Genomic DNA, 8401 nt, shown 5'->3' with positions numbered 1-8401 from the left:
CAGAAAGGTCAGAGCACAAAGTTTACAGTGTCGGCACAAACTAGCAGGGTAACTACTTCCTGCCAATTAAAGGTGGCCCAGACTTAACTCAAATATCTTTTTATCAAGGAAAGAAGATTAAAATGTTTAGGTACTGGTGAATTCCCACCTGGGACACAAGAATGTGTGACAGTAGCCAAAGACCTCCAGAAGGGCTGTCAAATTAAGGTGGGGAGGAAGGGCTGTCATGAGGACATATGATTCAGGATGAGGGGGCACCACTCATACCTCAGTGACACATCTGTCCAGGGGAATAGCTCCCTATACCAACCAAGCCCAGAGATGACCTCTAAAGAGAAACCGAAGTGTGTGAGAATAATCCACCCTGTGTGGAACTCAAATCGCCTGGGGAAATGATGCAATGACCAAGTTTATCTGCAGCTTATTTGATTGTTTTTCTGCCAGCAGGTGGAATAAGGCCTCTAAAGAGACCCTGAATTGTGTTACAGGAAAATAAAGTTCAATTGCTTGCCTATTTGAGTTTGTAGCCTCTGAAAATCCTGCTCACCAAATCAGGAGAAGCAATGTGAGGGAATTCATTATAACTAGGCAGGTGGGCATCCCACGGAATTCAAGGGGAAGAGTGTGGGCTGGGCTCACAAAGGACCAGAACCAGGGCCTGAAAAGCCCAGGGATCTTGCTCAACTCTCTGCACTGTTCCTCACTTCACATCTGCTTCCCTTTCTCTTTCAAGAACCAGTTTTCTCCACTACTCCATCCATGTGTCAGAATGGATCGGTTTTCAGGTCCTAACGTGTGACACAGTTCCAGCCACACATAAATGCTAACCTTCTCTCTTGGCCTTATTTCTAAATACTCAGACAAGAATTTAACCCTATGTCTGTCTCCCTCCATTCATCCAACAGTGCCCGCAGGGTCACTGGCCTATGCTGCAGACTTGACTGCTCTGATTCCAACACCTTGGGTCAAAACGCAATCCCAGGGAATTACAAATGGTTGTGAGCTGAGAACACCTCCCCCTCCCCACTATGCCACAAAGTGATGACTTCTCAGTCACTATGGACCTGTCCCTCGTTTGTTCCTTCAACACAGTAGTAGAGAGTAAAATCTGTGGCACTCCTGCTTTTCAGTGAATGCATAGAGAACTGATGTGCCCTCACCACAATCCAGGAAGCTGTTAACCATGCTATATATCTTAGCACATCCTGAAAACAGCCCTAAGAAGCTGGCATTTTAATTTCCATCTTTATACCTAAGGGGTGGGGGAATGATGTTTGCAGAGATCAAATCTTACAGCTGGTGAGTGACAGAACTCAGACCTGAACTAGGAGTGAACAGCACCGCAGCCCTGGCAAGAGTTGTCACAGAGACTCAAATCACAGGTCTCTACGTGGGAGACCTGCTCCAAGGGCTCTTACATGTAGCAGAGATTCAAAACTGGAAGTCCCCTTCGTGAGAGCACCTCACCCTTCAATTACAGCCCAAGTCCTACTGTCCTACTGTCCTAAAAGGTTCTGCTCCCATGAGTCCACCAAGCACCTCTGGGAAGTAGGCACCCATCTGCTTTAAGAGGTTTTTGCCGCGACACATTTTATTAAAAAGGAAAAGGGACATGAAAACAGCAGCCACGACACATTTTATTAAAAAGGAAAAGGGACATGAAAACAGCAGCTGATACCTGTTTTAACTATACTTGACCTTCAGCCTCCTTCTGCTGCAGTGGATTACAGAGCTTCTAAAGCTCCCAGCTGCTTCAGGGGAGGTGTGGCCTTGACAGCCCAGGAGCGTGTTGCTGCAGTCTTTAGAATTCATTCACGTGTTCTGCTCTCCTGACCTCCTGGAGCTAAATATAACTTTTTCTTCCCACTGTGACCGAGCAGATCCACAAAACTCAGGCTCTCTTTCTCAAGACAGGTTTGTCAACAGGTAATGATTTATCAGCCTCTGTATTCTCAGTCCTGAGAATATTAAGCCACTGAGATACAATCCATGCATCTGAAAGCATTGGTTTCTATGCCACTTAAGCTAAGAAATGGATCTTGAAGGAAATGCAAATCAAAGCAGCAGTGAGATAGCTCTTTGCGGGTACTAGACTGGCTAGACTTTTTTTTTTTTTAAAGAAACAAACAAATAACAAGTACTGGCAAGGATCTAAAGAATTTGGAACCCTTATCCTTTGTTGTAGAAAATGGTGCAGCTGCCGTGGAAGACTGTGTGGCAGTTTCTCAACACATTAAATATAGAATTATATACTATATGACCCAAAAATTCCACTCCTGAGTATATACTCAAAAGAAGTGAAGACATATTCAGCCTGGGCATCTAACGCAGGGGTTAAGTGACTGCTTGGGACAACTCACTTCCCATATCAGGGTCCCTGGTTCAAACCCCAGCCCTTCTGTTTCTGATCCAGCATCCTGTTAATGTGTACCCTGGGAGGCAACAAGTGATGGCTGAAGTACGCAAGTCTCTGGCACCTACGTGGGAGACCTGAATTGAATTCCTTGGCTCCTGGCTCGGATCTGGCTTCACCCTAGCTTTCTCAGGCATTTGAGGAGTGAACCAATACTTTTTCCTTTTGTCTCTTTCCCTTTATGTGTGTCACTCTGTGCTTCGAGCAAAATGCAAATAAATTTGAGAAATTTAAAATAAAACCAAAGCTCATACACAAATGATCATAGCAGCACCACTCACAATAGTTAAATGATGGGACCAGTACTGATGCCCAGTACACAAGATGGATTCTGACCATAAGATGTACTATTTTGCAACCATGGAATGCACACACTAGCAGAAGGAATGATGTTTGACCACATGATACTAAGTGAAAGAAACCCCCAACAAAAGATAACATGTTCCATGATTCCCTTTTAGATGAAATATCTAGAACAGATAAACCCCTGAAGACAAGAAGGAGATTAATGGGGAGAAGGAAGAATGGGACATGACTGCTTAATGGATATGAGGTTTCATTTTAGGTTATGAAAATGTTCTAGAAAGAGCAAGTAATTATGGCTACACTACATCAAGAATGCACTAAACGTCACTACTGGCAAATTTTGTTATGTGTATTACAACAATTTTTTGTAAAAACAAAATTCTAAGATTCAACTATATAATTACCAATCAGATGTAATTTGGGTGAAATTAATTCATGTTATCTTGAGAGCATTTCTTAAAATCCTTCCTGCTATGTAAAGTAGTATGGTTGATGGTAGATTTCCTTTAGCTAAAAGCAGTAGGGTTAAGTGAGTGACTCCAAGCACTGTTAATGGGTTTCTAATCTGTAGGGTGGTCATGGCATTGGTCATCCAGACTGACACTTATATCTAAGACAGATGCTAACTCACAAAAGGCACCTGGGCAGAGCAGCCAGTCCCTGGTACCTCTGCCAGTAAATCTGGGTAACCAGGAGACTCTCCCTTTGGAACGCGTGGTGGATTTGGGAATATACCTGCAAAATCACTAACAGATAATATAACAGATACTTTCAGTGTTTCACTGAATTCCATAAATTTCTTTTTTTAAAAAAAAAAGATTTATTTTTTACTTTATTTTTTTTATTGGAAAGGCGGATATACAGAGAGGAGAGACAGAGAGGAAGATCTTCCGTCCCCAAGTGAGCGCACTCTCCAAGTGAGTGCAACGGCTGATACTATGCCGATCCGAAGCCAGGAGCCTCTTCCGGGTCTCCCACACGGGTGCAGGGTCCCAAAGCTTTGGGCCATCCTCGACTGCCTTCCCAGGCCACAGGCAGGGAGCTGGAAGGGAAGCGGGGCTGCCGGGATAGAACCGGCGCCCATATGGGATCCCGGGCATGCAAGGCGAGGACCTTAATCACTTGCGCCACCGCGCCGGGCCCGAATTCCATAAATTTCTGAGGAGAAAATCTTTTATATCAGAATTTCTACCCCGACCCATACCCCATACTTTCATTCCTTCATTTTTTGGAAGTTTTGTGGTCCTATCTTTACGTGACAAAGAATTTTTCAATTTGATCCTCTCAAACATATAACCTCTGGCTTCTTTACCAAAGCCAGTCATGGTATATGTTGCGATGATTCTGTTCTACCCAGGAGAAAAATGAAACACAAGGACAGAGTCCAGAGAGAGACACTATAGTCAAGAAGCTGGAGTGACAAGGTTGCACCTGCAAAAACATCCATCTTTTCCTTTTTTCAGGTCTGCCACTTCTGAGGTCATCCATATTTTCATTTCCTACTATGGAAGGTAGCCAGAAAATTAAGCTCATGGTGGCTATCAGAAAGACAGCCTGTTAGAAACAGACTAACACAAGGATTGGAGTGGACATGGAAGGAAGAATTTACAGTTCACAAACTTGCCTTCCTTTACCTTGAAAATGAGTCAGGTGAGTTTGTGTGTGTGATTTTTAATCTTTTTGTCTTTTCCAGAGATACATTGTGGGGTGGATTCTATCTAAGTTTCCAAACCAATAAGCAAATAGGGTTAAGGATCTAAAAGTATGGGGCCAGAGTTTTGGTGGGCCATCTGTGGGTGCCCACACCCCATGACATGGGTTCATGTCCCAAGTACTCCACTTCTGATCCAGCTCCCTGCTAATGGCCTGCAAAAGCAGTCAAGGATGATCCAAGTGTTTGGGATCCTGTACCCACGCGGGAGACCTGCATGAAGTTCCTGGCTATTACAGTCATCTGTGGCATGGACATCTTAGCCACCATACCAAACATCCACTCCCAACAGGGAACTTTTGGGGGAGCCCTACTATACAGATGTTAGAGATCTGTGAAACAAAGCAGTATGCTTGACTTAAATATACGAGCACACACACAGATGATCCTCAACTGAAAAGTGGTATATATTTCAGCAGAAATTGTACTTGGATTTTGAGTTTAGATCTTTTTTCTGGGATAACACCCATGTAGGGTGATATTCTGGTCAATCAGCCGTACCTTCAGGAGGGGAAGCCAGCAGGAACACAGTAAGTCTCGTGGCTAGGCTGGAATGTTGGTTACATTAGGAGGTACCACTTAGACTGTTTCAGGACACACTGCCACTCTAAGTCAGTGAGCACTTCCTACAGAATTATAGGAGCTACGATCAGGAAACATCAGTGTGAGACTCCCTGAGCTCCCGCCTGGGCATCCATCAATTGCTCTTCTGAGAGGTAAAATCAGAACACACTGACTTGGGAGCTACTTTTGGAAACCGGTCCATCTGGCTGTTCTGAGTTTGGAAAAGAAACACCACCAGATCCACATTTAGATCTCTCCGTGTCCTCTGCCAAGTGTGCACAGACCATACAAGACCCTCACACTGTGCTCATGTTACACTTTTGGTTACCACTATAGGGTTTTTTTTTTCTCTACTTTGTTTCATAAATTATGACACACATTCAGCTTCTTATGTCTGAATCCACTCCCTTCCATAAAATCATTTGTCTATGTGCGAACGTTGGTGTGTGGGTGGTGCACGTGGCGGTGCATGGGTTGGTATGCACAGGAGTTTTGAGTGATGCTCTTGCGATGTCTCTCTAGAGGGTGAACTAAGGTGATAGGTCCTAACAAGCTTCAGCAGATGCAGTAAATCATGGTCAGAAAGGAGAATGACCTAATAGTGGCTTTGCTACCCCAAAGTCTGTCTCTCAGCACCAGTCATGAGATATGGTCAAGAACGACGTGCTATGGATTGTATTTTACTGAAGGAAGGCAATGCAGATGTTGAGAAACAGGAAGAATCAGAAACTAGTCTAGTTGAAAATAAGGGCAAGAGAGGGAACAATTAATTGCACAATTCAGAATACTAAAGTGGTTAAGTGAACCAAATCTTAAGTATTTCTGTTTCTCTAATATACATAAAAGAAAAATGGTTAGTAGATGAATTTGAACACAAAATCTAAGTCTGAAATCCCATAGCTCCCTTAAATTCTAAGTTCAAATGTATCAGAAGAACTTAAAAAAATGAAAAAACAAAAATCTAAGGTCCATGGCAGCTGCTGGCCAGGAGCTGGAGCCACTGCTTAGGGCTTCTGTAGCCCCTATCAGAGTGTGAATTCAAGTCCTGAGTGCACTTCCAATTCAGTTCTTGCTAATGTGCTGCCTCCCAGAATGCCCACCACCCATGGGGGAGGCCTAGCTGGAATTCCCTGCTCCTGCCATCAGCCTGCCTGACCCCTGCTGCTGTGGGTTTTAGGGGAGTGAACCAGCAGATGAAAAACCTCCACTTTCCCCTTCTCTCCACGTGTCTCTTCCTTTCACACAAAGAAAACTTAAGAACCAACTGAAGCAAAACTTAGGACTGGCAGATTCAGGCATAAATTGCAGAATGAGTTTTTCTAGCAGGGCAGGCAGGTGTGCTACAGAAAATCCTTCTAAGCTCTCCCCAGAATCTAGGTTATGCATCATAGACTCAGCATGTATATATTTTACATTTTTGCTGCTCTCCAAGCTTCATCTGTTTCTGGACTCTGGCTGCAGGGTGGCACAGCTCTGGCCTGGCATGGCTGGAGCCCCTGTTCATCCTCCCAGCCCACAGCCAGGGCTGAGTGTTTTTGAGCGTACTGTGGGGAAGACATGATGGGCACATTTCCCATGATGATCTCTGGGTGTCACCTGTCCAGACTCTCAGGTCCTCTCACACCTCTGGCCACTTACAGTGACAAATTACCTACTGTCTTATTGACCACGACCACCACCTTCTCAAACTTGGGGTCCACGGTCCCCCTCGATGCAAGGGGACTCCCTTGAGCTCAACAAAGGTTGAATGCTTCTTATATGCTTGGTTTCCCTTACTGTATAATTGAAATGCTGTTACTAAAGGGAATGGCTAATTCAATGGATTTACCAACAGGGATGTGCACAAAAGATCAAATTAGATGTGAACACCAATCCTACTTACATTGGAATAGAAACCACGGAAAATTCCAGAACAAGGGTGGGCAGATGAGGCAGCTCTGGTAAGACAGCCAGGGGTAGATCTTCTGATGACTTTACACAAATCCAGGGGCATGTGACTTCTGCAGAGGAAACTTCTACAGAGAGGTGTAAGGACTCCAGGATCTGAGTTTCTGCTATCCATGTGGCAGATCTGGTTTGAGTTCCTGGCCCAGTCCTTACCCTGGCAGACATTCGGGGACTGAACCATTGGATGGGATGTCTCTTTCTCTTTGCCCCTCAAATAAAACACTCTAATAAACAGTGACATTTTGGTAATATCACCATTGTATGTTGAATCTTTATGTACTTGGGTTTTTTTTTCATTGTCCTGTGTATTTGTTTTCTACCATAGCAGAAAAATATATAATCCCACCAGCTGACAGCAACATCCATGGTGCCCAAAGTCAGGAGTGCCAGCACAGCCTCGCATGGCTGGGTTCTCCACAGGCTCAAGTCAGGCTTAGATATTTCAGGCTTGTTTCTGGCCGAATCCAGCTCCTTGTACAAGACAGGTAAAGTCTCCTTGCCTTGCTGGCTTTGGCTGGGGGTTGCTCTCAGTCCTGAACACCTGCTCTCAGATACATGACAGGAGGTTCCCTCCATCTCCCACCTCAGTGGGGAATCTCCCTGGTGAGGAAGCCACCCGCTCCTGTGAGTCTCTAGGGAGAGCCCAAGTGCCTCTCTAGAGCTTCTCTGATTGGTCAGGCACCTCAAGAATCATCTCTGCATCTCAAGCGCAATTAATTTAGGACTTTACACCTAAAGAGTCCTTCACAGCAGCCGACTGGAGGCAGATGGGCGTGTTTGGTCAGCTGTGCAGGGGACGGCTGAGAAGAACGCCTGGTTTACAACCTGTAGGTTCCACATGCAAAGTTAAGCCACCACCATGTAATGCTGGCATCGCATAGGAGTGCCCGATGAAGTTCCACACTCCTGATCCTTTGGTGGAGTGAGCCAGCTGATGGAAGATCTCTGTCTCTTCCTCTCTCTATGTAACTATGCCTCGCAAATTAGAAAAAGAATTAAAAAAAAATTTCCTTGGTGGCAAAAAAACCACGCCCCGTGCATGTTGCTCTTACACCCAGTACCCAGCACGAGCTTCATAAATGTTCACTGAAGTGAACCGAAGTGCGTTCCAGGAGGCCAGGAAATAGCCAAGTCAGATCATCATATAGCAGCATTAAGTTCTAAGTTGAGGACCAACTTCCAATAGAAAAAAAGTATATTTAAAAAAAAAATGAAAGAAAAAAGGATTCGACTTCCAGGATGATTTTAGGCAAATCACCAAAACCTCTTCCCCACCAAAAGATGAGTTTCGCTTTGGAACTGCTCCTTTGATTCGCTAAGGGGACTTGAGGGACTGTCCGGAGGGAGGAATTCCCGCCTCGGTGCTGCGAGGAGCGCAGAACCTTCCAGAGTCTCCTCAACTGAGGAGAGGGCGTGCAGCTGTCACTGCGGCTGATTCCTCGGGTTTACGTGCCCGGAGC

The sequence above is a fragment of the Ochotona curzoniae genome, unplaced genomic scaffold (assembly GCF_017591425.1).
Source record: "Ochotona curzoniae isolate NIBS_2020 unplaced genomic scaffold, NIBS_Ocur_1.0 scaffold_3835, whole genome shotgun sequence".
In the NCBI taxonomy this organism is placed as follows: Eukaryota; Metazoa; Chordata; class Mammalia; order Lagomorpha; family Ochotonidae; genus Ochotona; species Ochotona curzoniae.
The sequence above is the reverse complement of the archived record's forward strand: the minus strand, read 5'-3'. Positions refer to the sequence as shown.